This window comes from Bos indicus, chromosome 14 (assembly GCF_029378745.1).
Source record: "Bos indicus isolate NIAB-ARS_2022 breed Sahiwal x Tharparkar chromosome 14, NIAB-ARS_B.indTharparkar_mat_pri_1.0, whole genome shotgun sequence".
Lineage (NCBI taxonomy): Eukaryota > Metazoa > Chordata > Mammalia > Artiodactyla > Bovidae > Bos > Bos indicus.
Window position 1 is genome coordinate 8,960,510 of NC_091773.1, and position 12,629 is coordinate 8,973,138.

Here is a 12,629-nt window from a genome sequence, read left to right on the forward strand (position 1 = left end):
TTTCCCAGGCAAGAATACTGGAGTGAGTTGCCATTATCTTCTCCAGGGGATCTTCCCAACCCAGGGATCAAACTTGTATCTCCTGTATCTCCTGCATAGGCGGGCAGGTTCTTTACCAGCTGAGCCATCAGGGGAAGTCATCTTGTTAATAACACAGTGTTTATTTTCAGCAGTACCAGTAAGAAGGCCATTCCTGGCAGTGGGTTCAGCTCCTTGGCATCATGTCTTGGATTGGGTCTTCCCAACCTTGCCACCAACTGTGTAACCGAATCCCCTGATGCTCCACAGCTGAATTTGGCCAAGCAGCCTGCTCCCCTTTTCTTATTGATCGGGGCTGTTTGAGGCCACAAAATAGGCCGCTATAATGGCACAGAGAGCTTGCCAGATGGAGCAGACTAGTGGCTTATAAATGCCCCCTCCCAGCCACTGACCCACCAGGGGACTCACTTTCCAAGTAGGCATCAGGAGAGCATCACAGGACACAGTTAATGTTGCCTGTTTCTTCCATGGGGTCAAGTTTCTGCAAGAAGATTCATTCATTCATTCATGCATGCATCCACCCACCCATCCCCCTTCCATCCATCCATCCATATATCCTTCTATCCATTCATTTGGCAGACATGCATTAAGTGCTTGCTGTTGCTGGAACACTGTTCTAAGCATGCATGCAACGGATATTTTTAAAGTACTTAATTGTGTGTGGCTCATTGTTCCTGCCCTCCTGCAGCTCGGTGCACTGTGAGGTCTGAGCCCCTGGAGACCATGAGTAGGTGGAGGAGGCGCCCAGGTGGGTGCTAACAGAGTCATGATGACACAGTCAGCCTGGCCGGGTGTCAGAAGAGGCTTCAGCCTGGCCTTAAAACACAAGTGGGATTCAAGCAAGAGAAATTGGAGAGAATAGCCATGCTTGCAGAGGGACCAGGCAGCATGGGGAAGGCCTATAGTTGGGAAATAATAGTAACTGTGGTAATTACAAACGCAGACATTTATTGAGAGCCTAGCCATACCTCCTGCCTTCCTAAGCCCTGTGCACACTGTATCTCAAGGAGTGCTGAACGCTGTTTCTGGCACACACTTTTAAGAATGTGTTTCTGGAACCAGAGTGTCTGGGTTTAAGTCCTGGCACCACCTCCATTTGCTGTGTGATCATGGACAAGTTACGAACTTGCCTTCATCTTTAAAAACGGGTAATATAAGCATCTTTTTGTGTCAGTATGGACTTGTGGATGTTTATTTGTTACTTTGGGTTATAGTTTAATTCTACATTATTTTGTTACTCAAATTGTTTCAGCTTCAGCCATTGAGAACTCTCTCAACTGGCTCCTATGTCCTTCTGACATATGTCTGTTGGTGTGGTGTGGACGTGTGTGTATGTGTGTTTGTATTTGAGCACTATTTAATACTCCAGACTCATCTTGTATAGTCCATGCCCCAGCCCTAGAATCAGCCCTTTCTCTGAAATTCCCAGTTCCTTTTATTGAACAGTGGTATTAGAAATCAAGATCTGGATGGTGGATGAGCTCACCGCTGTTGGGGTATCATTGCTTCCAGATGAATTTTCAGTGCAGAAAATTCCAGATGATTTATGTAGAGAATCCCCTCAAGGAGCTGGAGCATAATTCCCCATCCTCTAATTGTGGGCTCCACATAATGATTTCTTTCCCAAAAGAGGAGCCTTTTTTCAGTGGACAAACCTGATGAACATGAACCCAGCCAGCTGATCAAGATCAGTACCAACATTGCTGTAATGTCGATAGCTGCCCCCTTGTTGTGCTGTGTTGAGAATGGCACTTTATCTCCCCAAACCCCAGTCTATACATGACGGCACCACTCAAGCCCCAGTTGAGAGTCACTCAACAAAATGCCTGACTAGTTCCCATCAAAACTGTTAAAAGATGGGCAAGCATGAGCGAAGTCTGAGAAGCGTTCACAGTCTAGAGAAGCCTAAGAAACATTAACAAATGTGCTACGGTATTCTGAATGGCATCCTGTAAGAGAACAAAGGACAAAGTAAAGGGACAAATGATGAACTCTGAATAAAGTATGATTTCAGTTAATAGTGATGTATCAATATTAATTCATTCCTGGGGATAAATGTGCCATAGGTGTCAACAGTAAGGAAACTCAGTTTAAGTAGATATATGAGAGTGGTGATGGGCAGGGAGGCCTGGCGTGCTGCGGTTCATGGGGTCTCAAAGAGTCAGACACGACTGAGCGACTGAACTGAACTGATGAGAGCACTCTCTATCTGTACGTTCTCCGTAAATCTGTAACTATTGTAAACTGAAAGGTTTATTGTAAAAGGTAGGCAATACTATTACTACCAAATGAGGTTCTTGTAAAAAAGAAATAAGATGTTATGTACCAAACACCGCATGTGTGTGGAGCAAGTCCTCAATTCATGTTGATTCTTACTGTCATTATTGTTCGTTTCCCCACATCCCTATGAAGGGGGGCTGTTGCTCCAGGGTGTCCCTTTGAAGGAGGCCCTGCAGTTTATACCTTGTACAAACTCAAGGTTCATGTAGCTGAATGTCAAACTCTGAGCCTGTGAATAATCTCTTACTGTGCACCTACTGTGTACCCAGTGTGTGTGTGTGCACACTCGCGTGCGCGTGTGTGTGTGTTGCTTAGTCGTGTCCGACTCTTTGCAACCCCATAGACCGCAGCCCCACCAGGCACCTCCGTCCCGGTAGTATGTTCTGTTTCCCTGGGAACTGCACATTTTGATCCTCAGGTATGCTGTTCTAATGGAGCACAGTGACATGTGAGTATATTTCATTCTGACAAGTGACTCGCGGAAAGGCATTAGCACAAGGTACAAGATGACCCCACAGCAATAGGTCTGCCAGAAGTAGTTGTGAAACTCCGAGATCACTACTGCCTCCAACTAATCTCAGTAATGCTTCATTTTGTTTGATATGATCTTTGAGTTTGAGCTGGCCAGCACTCAAAGTTTAAGAAAAATCTGTGGGGAAAATTATTAGTTGGAGAAAATCTATCCAGTAACTTAGTTTGTCATGCATGCTAGGACTGTGTGCATGTGTGCTCAGTCATTCAGTCGTGTCTGACTCTTTGTGATTCTGGACTGTAGCCTGCCAGGATCCTCTGTCCATGGAATTTTCCAGGCAAGAGTACTGGAATGTGTTGCCTTTTCCTCCTTCAGGTGGTCTTCCTGACCCAAGGATCGAACCCACATTTCCTGCATCTCCTGCATTGGCAGGCAGATTCTATACCACCAAGCCATCTGGGAAACCAGACCACTGTTATTCCTTTATTTTAGACTCTGAGATCTTGAGCAGGGTGATATCTTGTTTTTCCAGATCTTGCCAACAGGCTTAGTAAATGTTGGGTAAATGAGTGACTGAATAAGTATGTGAGTGACTTTATTACTGATATACCTTAGTCCAGTTCTTTAGATAGCAGTGTGTTGCAGGAATTTCATTTAAGAACTTTTTTTCTGCTTCTCTGCAGTGAACAAAGGGTCTCATAATCTGGCTGAAGAAGGAAAAAAACACTAGTATAGGAAATATCATGATCAATGTGAAGGAGAAAACTATTGCATTCAGTGATCTCTGAGAAGACATTGGGGATTGACTGGGAGGAGAAGGTGGCAGGCACTCAGTAAGTCTCACATACAAGTGTTTGCTTCTTATATTTGTGCCTTTGCTATAATGCGTCTTTCTTTTATCCCCACAATGTCCTCCTGATGGGTAATTCCTACACATCTTTTAAGATATGCAACTCAGAAAGAAAAAGAAGGAAAACTTCCAAATTCTTTTTATAAAGCAATCATAACAGTGATGCCAAAACTCAATGAAGACTGTACAGAAATAGAAAACTATAGTCCAATTTCACTTATGAACATCAAAGCAAACATCCTAAATAAAACATTAGCAGAATTCAGCAGTGTATTAAAAAAATATTCCATGATCAAATGGAATTTGTTCTGGAATTACAGCATTAGGAGATCTGTAATATTTTTCATCTTAGTAAATTGACCTAAGGAGAACAAGCACATGACCATCCTGATAGATGCTGAAAAGGCATTTGACAAAATTCAGCATTTAGGTCTTGAAATCTTTCTTAGTAAAATTGGAAGGCTCACAGAAGTTGGGTAATACAGTCAAGTCACACACAGTTGCAAAATGGCAGAGGCAGCCTGGAAATCCAGGGAATTAATCTCCAGAGCCCTTCCTCCCTTCAACCATGGTGCTTCATTTTGAGGTAATATGAAGTAGATATTGTGATAGGAAAGACACGAATAGCATCCAACTCTTAGATTTCTTTGTGGGTAAAACTTTAGAAAAAAAATGGATGCCTCAGATTATTGTAGGAATGAAATGATTTCACACACATAATGCCTTGAGTATACTGCCTAGTGCAGAGTCATTGCCCAATAAATGTTTGCCCCTTTTTACTTAGGGGGGAACCCGACAGGAAATGGTTTTAGCTTTCACCTATTAATGTACTCAACATGGATTATTATCCGCTTAGCGTGTGCAGTCTTTATACTCAACTGTGGTGGGCTGCAGTTCATGGAGTTGCAGAGTTGGACACGACTGAGCAACTATAGCTGGGTATAAAAAGGAATGCCTGCTTCCCTGGAGGCTCAGCTGGTAAAGAATCCACCTGCAATGTGGGATCCACCTTCTGCTCCTGACAACCCTTCAGCTCTACCATCTCCCACCTCCTCTGCCTCCCTCCAGTCAGTAACTCCTCTTGCCTGTTCACTCGATGCCAGCCCTTGTGTGCCAACTGTTGGACTATACTACTGTACTTTTCACGGTACTCTTCTTTAAGGTTTAAAAAGGTTTTCTTTATCTTTTGTGTTTGTTTTTTATGGATTATTTGTGTGAAAAGTATTATAAGCCTATTACCATACAGTACTGTATAGCCAATTGCGTTAGTTGGATACCTCAGCTAACTTTGTTGGATTTATGAATACACTGTCAGAATGGAACTTGTTTGCATATAGTAGATGTAATTACTTTATTAAGTATCTAGTATGTACCAGGCCTGTGCTAGGTCCTAGACATACAGTGATCAGCCACGTACACCTGTATCTTCCCTTCTGGAATTGACAGGCAAGCAACAGTGACGCTCCTTCCAGCCCAGGCTCTCATCACTTTACTTCCCTGAGCCCTCCTTGGATAGTAAACAAGACTGTCTCCCCCTGGGATGATAGGGAACTTTCTCCTAGTGAAAAGGCAGCTTCAATGGAGAAGCCTTAGGGAATTCACTGTGGCTACATAGTGTGAAGTCATCAGCCCAGAACAAAAAGCTATCTGCTGTGTAGGTGTGTTGCCAACACTTAGAGATACCTACATTGGGCTGTTTTTTCTTTTCCTCCTAAAGTAATTTCCTCTTTAAGTGTTTTCAAATTATATCTTCTCGAGTATCACCTTTCACAATGTTAACCACATCCTGTGTCATAATCTGTATTCCTCCTGATCTGAAATGTTTTAATTCAATTTTTGCATTATGTCCGATGTGATGAATTAGAGCCAGAGAAGCATCGACCAAGTGTCAGGAAAGACAGATTGAGGAGTTGAAACTAATGGCATTTGGGGACAATATTTTTCCACAAATATCAGAGTCACAAATGAAGAGGTGAATTATGTTGCAACCAAGAGCAGTACACAAACTTCAATGATACATGTGACTTTTAAAAAAAAAAAAAAGAGAGAGAGCATTGCACCTGAGTTTAGATTCTTTGTGAGATTCTGGCTTTAAATATAGGGTCAACTGAGGACAGAGTAGAATAGTCCAGCATGAAATCCACCAGTCCCTGGCACTCAGAAAGTGCAGATGGGGTTGGGGGGAGAAAGGAAGGCAAACAGAAGAAGCACAAGCAAGTGGGATGTGGCAGTTGAGATGGGTCAGGCATGGAGCATGGTTTGGAAGAAGCAAGAATGAATGATCTAAGCACACAGGAGCCGTTCTCTGTGGGGTCACTGTTCAGCCCTGGACTAAGACTCCCGGATAAAAGAAGCCATCCAGGTAGATGGTGGTGGAGTGCCATTGAAACAGAAGGTCCCCCTGGGGCAGCACATTTTGAGAGATGGCTCAAAGGAACACAGGGGCTTCCAGCACTGATGAATCCTCTTTGAGGGTTGCTGCTGCTGCTAAGTTGCTTCAGTCGTGTCTGACTCTGTGCGACCCCATAGACGGCAGCCCATCAGGCTCCAGTGTCCCTGGGATTCTCCAGGCAAGAACACTGGAATGGGTTGCCATTTCCTTCTTCAATGCATGAAAGTGAAAAGGGTTACATCATTACAAATGCTCATGAGCCTTTTATGGGAATATTTATCTGTATCAGAACTGTATCCTATAAGGACTTCCCTGGTGGCCCATTGGCTAAGACTCTGCACTCACAAGGCAGAGGGGCTGGTCAGGGAACTAGATCCCACATGCCACAACTAAAGATCCCATATTTCACAACTGAGACCTGGCACAACCAAAGAAATAAATATTAAAAAAAGAAAAGAAGGATAGGTAGAATTAAAAAAAAAAAAAAAAGAACTGCATCGTATGTGCCATACATGCACACTCACACATATATACACATACACCATGGTCTGGTAGCCTCTTCCAAAGTGTGTTCCCAAGGACACTAATCCTTTAGGGAAAGAAGGGTTCATTGGCACAATAATTTGGGAAGCAGCCATCATTTGGAGAGTCATAGTGCTCATTAGCTTATTAATGGCTCTGAGAAGTCCAGCAAGTCCAATTTCATCTAATGTTTCCCAAACTTGATTGCCACATGGAACTCTTTTGCATTTGGGACTTTTACCTACAAATATCCTCCAGAATTAGTGGTCTACTTGGCATCCTTTGAAAGATTTGGATCAGAGATGCTTGGCATATCTTGTTGGCTCTCCTGCAAGTGGCCAGGTTTTGCTGAATGAAAGGCTTGCTTCTGAATGTGACATCTCACCCTGTGCACTGCTTTTGCCTGATATAGTCCCAGTACTTCGTGAGGGTCGGCTAGAGGTCGTGTATCCCCTTGTGAAGTTCATGTTTCCTGTGTTTGCAGCTTCCCCTCCATGCTTCAGTCTGTGCCTAGGGGGCTTCCCTGCCTCTCGCCCCCTCTTCATTCTAGCCTCTAAAACCCAAAGCTGCACAGAGTCTGCCACACTTGCACACTCATTTCAAGTCTCATTAGCACGATCATAAGCCCCCAGCCTTCACTTTACATTGCCCAGCTCAGTACATTTGCCCTCTTGCCAGCTGTGGAGCTGAAGACCACATGCCCTTCAAACCTGCTTGTCTTTACACTTCCTTAGTATCTTCTTTGTCAGGCACACTCCTGTTTGCCTGGCTCACCTGGCATCCTGCTTTCTGGCATCAGGGGACCTTGGTGACTGTTCCCATTTGGCAGTGGTTCCCAGGGCTTTCTCAGAAATAAGCTCCAAGTACAGACCCCAGGTGGAGAAGGCAATGGCACCCCGCTCCAGTACTCTTGCCTGGAAAATCCCATGGACAGAGGAGCTTGGTAGGCTGCAGTCCATGGGGTCGCTAAGAGTCGGACATGACCGAGTGACTTCACTTCCACTTTTCCCTTTCATGCACGGGAGAAGGAAATGGCAACCCACTCCGGTGTTCTTGCCTGGAGAATCCCAGGGACAGGGGAGCCTCGTGGGCTGCCGTCTCTGGGGTCCCACAGAGTCAGACACGACTGAAGCGACTTAGCAGCACAGACCCCAGGTAGAGCATTTGCCCCTGCAAGTTCTCTTCTCTTGTTTGTTTAAGCACTGACATCCCCCAGGGGAGCTGGACTTCTCAAGGGCACAGTTTTTATTTACTTCTTTCTGTTTCCACAGGAGCCAATAGGTGCTCAGTAAATGTTTGCAAATGACTTGGTAAAGAGGAATTTTGGCGGGTCCTTCAAGCATGATTTGAATTTGAATCAGATCAGATCAGTCGCTCAGTCATGTCCGACTCTTTGCGACCCCATGAATCGCAGCACTCCAGGCCTCCCTGTCCATCACCAATTCCCGGAGTTCACTGAGACTCATGTCCATCGAGTCAGTGATGCCATCCAGCCATCTCATCCTCTGTCGTCCCGTTCTCCTCTTGCCCCCAATCCCTCCCAGCATCAGAGTCTTTTCCAATGAGTCAACTCTGCATGAGGTGGCCAAAGTACTGGAGTTTCAGCTTTAGCGTCATTCCTTCCAAAGAAATCGCAGGGCTGATCTCCTTCAGAATGGACTGGTTGGATCTCCTTGCAGTCCAAGGGACTCTCAAGAGTCTTCTCCAACACCACAGTTCAAAAGCATCAATTCTTCGGCGCTCAGCCTTCTTCACAGTCCAACTCTCACACCCAATCATGACCACAGGAAAAACCATAGCCTTGACTAGACGAACCTTTGTTGGCAAAGTAATGTCTCTGCTTTTGAATATGCTATCTAGGTTGGTCCTAACTTTCCTTCCAAGGAGTAAGCGTCTTTTAATTTCATGGCTGCAGTCACCATCTACAGTGATTTTGGAGCCCAGAAAAATAGTCTGACACTGTTTCCACTGTTTCCCCATCTGTTTCCCATGAAGTGATGGGACCGGATGCCATGATCTTCGTTTTCTGAATGTTGAGCTTTAAGCCAACTTTTTCACTCTCCTCTTTCACTTTCATCAAGAGGCTTTTTAGTTCCTCTTCACTTTCTGCCATAAGGGTGGTGTCATCTGCATATCTGAGGTTATTGATATTTCTTCCGGCAATCTTGATTCCAGCTTGTGTTTCTTCCAGTCCAGCGTTTCTCATGATGTACTCTGCATAGAAGTTAAATAAACAGGGTGACAATATACAGCCTTGACGTACTCCTTTTCCTTTTGGAACTAGTCTGTTGTTCCATGTCCAGTTCTAACTGTTGCTTCCTGACCTGCATACAAATTTCTCAAGAGGCAGATCGGGTGGTCTGGTATTCCCATCTCTTTCAGAAGTTTCCACAGTTTATTGTGATCCACACAGTCAAAGGCTTTGGCATAGTCAATAAAGCAGAAGTAGATGTTTTTCTGGAACTCTCTTGCTTTTTCCATGATGCAGCAGATGTTGGCAATTTGATCTCTCGTTCCTCTTCCTTTTCTAAAACCAGCTTGAACATCAGGAATTTCACGGTTCGTATATTGCTGAAGCCTGGCTTGGAGAATTTTGAGCATTACTTTACTAGTGTGTGAGATGAGTGCAATTGTTCAGTAGTTTGAGCATTCTTTGGCATTGCCTTTCTTTGAGATTGGAATGAAAACTGACCTTTTCCAGTCCTTTGGCCACTGCTGAGTTTTCCAAATTTGCTGGCATATTGATTGCAACACTTTCACAGCATCATCTTTCAGGATTTGGAATAGCTCAACTGGAATTCTATCACCTCCACTAGCTTTGTTTGTAGTGATGCTTTCTAAGGCCCACTTGACTTCACATTCCAGGATGTCTGGCTCTAGGTCAGTGATCACATCATCGTGATTATCTGGGTCATGAAGATCTTTTTTGTACAGTTCTTCTGTGTATTCTTGCCATCTCTTCTTAATATCTTCTGCTTCTGTTAGGTCCATACCATTTCTGTCCTTTATCGAGCCCATCTTTGCATGAAATGTTCCTTTGGTATCTCTGATTTTCTTGAAGAGATCTCTAGTCTTTCCCATTCAGGAATTAGGGACTTCCCTGGTGGTCCAATGGTTAAGAATCCACCTTCTAATGCAGGGGACACAGCTTCCATCCCTGATCTGGAAACTAAGATCCCACATGCCCAGAGGCAACTAAGCCTGCATACTACAACTGAGACCCTATATATATATATATATATATATATATATATATATATATATATATATATATATAAGGTAGTAGAAGAGTTTCCCTGGGTAAAAATGTGCCATTCTTAAAAAACAGCAGATCCTGTTTTTGAGAATCATTTGGTATACCTGAACCAGGATGTAGAAGTATCTTATTGTATGGTTTGCAAACACATTTTGAAGGTTCTTAAAATTATAGTTGTTTTCAATATGAAATTAATAGTGCTCTCCTTTGAAATATTGGAAAATACATAATAGAAAACAGATTGATAAAGAAAAATCACCCAAGTCACACATGAAAGAAAAGGCGCTCTTAATATTTTAGAGTCTCTTGAAGATGTTTTCCTTGTTCAAGCTTTCATCACATAATTCAAAATCCTGCTCTTTTCATTTACATATAACATTAGTATTTTACAATGTTATTATTTTAATATTTGCTAATGTAACTTTGTTAATGTAATTAACAGCTGCATAATATTCTTTCTACTGTATTTAGTATAGAGATTAGTGTGTTCTACTATTATATTATTATAAATAATGATGATGGACTTTACTGGGCTTATATCTCTGAATTCGTTTTAGACATATAAATAAACAACTTAGAGGTATAAATTTGCCTAAATTAATTTATAAAATATTATCACCAGTGTACTCTTCTGCCAGAGTCCAGCTCCAGCAGCCAGGGAATCAGCCTGAAGGGATGAGTGGTGTCGGCGGGAAATGATGTAGCCTCTGACTCGAGGTACGGAACTACATGTTTATTTCAGGCATTAGGTCTTCTTTTATAGTTTTTCAAAAGAATTAGGTCAGAGATTTTACATTTTTAGCTCCCCCTCACCCAGATTTGTGATCTCCTTGTTGCCCTTCAAACAGAGTTCCTGCTCCAGCGATTCTCTCAGAATCGTGTTTACTTGTGATTATAGTGTATCTCATGCTTATGTCTGGGCTGCATACCACATTCCTCAGTTTATTTCTTATCTTTCTAAATCCTGCTTGCCCCTGGTACCTTAAGCTCACTATCTCCTGAAAAGGCTTCTAGCTATTCTTAATTATTCCTAAACCCTAAGCTCAGCAAACTTCTTTTGCCATAAACATTTCCCTCACAAACAGGTCTCAGATAACAATCCTTCCCATGGCCTCAAGCTGCGGCCTACGTGCTCATCCTGGGACATTCTTTGTAAAAATCCTTGAACAAATGTCAATGGTTACTTTATAGATTATTTTCTGGGCACAACTGCAGAAGGCTTTGTGCTTTCTCATGTTTCTCTCAAGAACAATAAGCACCTTAACATTCTTTCCAGACAACTCAACTGAAAAAAGGAAAGAACAAGTCAGAATCACAAAACTTAACTCCTTCATCCCGGGACCATGCCTGTGGGATGAGGAGAGGGGGTTGGGGCCATGCCTCCATTTTGTCAGTAATGCCTAATGTGGCTCCTGACACTCTTCCTTGGAATGCAAGGAGATCAAACCAGTCAATCCTAAAGGAAATCAACCCTGAGTATTCATTGAAAGGACTGATGCTGAAGCTCCAATATTATGGCCACCAGATGCAAAGAGCTGATTCATTAGAAAAGACCCTGATGCTGGGAAAGATTGAAGGCAGGAGGAGAAGGGGACAACAAAAGATGAGATGGTTGGATGGCATCACCGACTCGCTGGACATGAGTTTGAGCAAACTCCAGGGGATAGTGTTGGGCTGCCATCTATGGGGTCACACAGAGTTGGACATGACTGAAGCGACTTAGCAGCAGCAGCAGGGGATAGTGGAGAACTGATGTGCTGCAGTCCATGGAGTGGCGGAGTCAGACATGACTTAGCGACTGAACAGCAATAACACTTCTCCTTAATCAATAACTAAGTGTATTGTTTTACTGCCTTCTTGACTTTTCTACTTTTATAGGTGAAAAATAAAGTTTAACATTTCTATTTTTTGATAACTATTAATATTGACTATTTTAGACATTTTGTAGTCTGTTCAGGTCTTTTTACATATATACGTTTTAGTGAGATTTTCCACAGGCAAATTTCACAGTCTGAGAAACAGTGTTGATATTGTAAGACACTCTTAAGACATTAAAAAAATGATCAATATTTGTTACATCAGTGACATCATTACTTGTTTCTCTAAGGACCCCTGATATGATTAGGAATCACTGTAGACTCTTTCACCTTGTTAAACAAGGCATGACTGGATTTGTCTCAAGGACTCTGAGGTGTGTGATCAGTTTCAGTTGGTAGCCTTGCCACCACCCCTTGACCTCCAACCCACTAACCTGTCCAAAGACCCCAGTGTCCAAGGGCCATCGTAAACCCACCACAGTGAAGGTATCATTGATGGCTTGACCCAAGCGAAGGGGGCTGAGGGGACAGCAGACCCCTTTCCCCAGAGCCCCCAGCAGGGCGCACCCTGAAAAAGCAAGAGTAACAAGTCCATCCAAGAAAGGGCAATGAGCAATACATCAAGCTGAAAGCAATTCTGAAGACTAGAAAGTAGCATATGTAAAGTAGATGACTAGTGCAAGTTTGATGCATGAAGCAGGACAACCCAGAGGGATAGGGTGGAGAGAGAGTTGGGAGAGGGATTCAGGATGGCAGGGACACATGTATACCAGTGACTTACTCAGGTTAATGTATGGCAAAAAACCCCAACCCATCACAATATGGTAAAGTAATTATTCTCCAATTAAAATTAATTAATTTTTAGAAAAAGACTAGAAAGTGTTGTGTGTGTGTGCTGGGTCATATCCAACTCTTTGTGACCCCATGGACTTTTGCCCGCCAGTCTCCTCTGTCTGTGGAATTTACCAGAAAAGAATACTGGAGTGGGTGGCCACTTCCTC

General features: G+C 43.1%; 1 protein-coding gene across 2 annotated transcripts in view; it reads left to right on the top strand.

Moving 5' to 3' along the window:
* Window positions 1-12,629, top strand: part of KCNQ3 (potassium voltage-gated channel subfamily Q member 3) — a 300,675-nt gene that overhangs the window by 109,035 nt on the left and 179,011 nt on the right. The gene's annotated exons all lie outside the window — the stretch shown is intronic.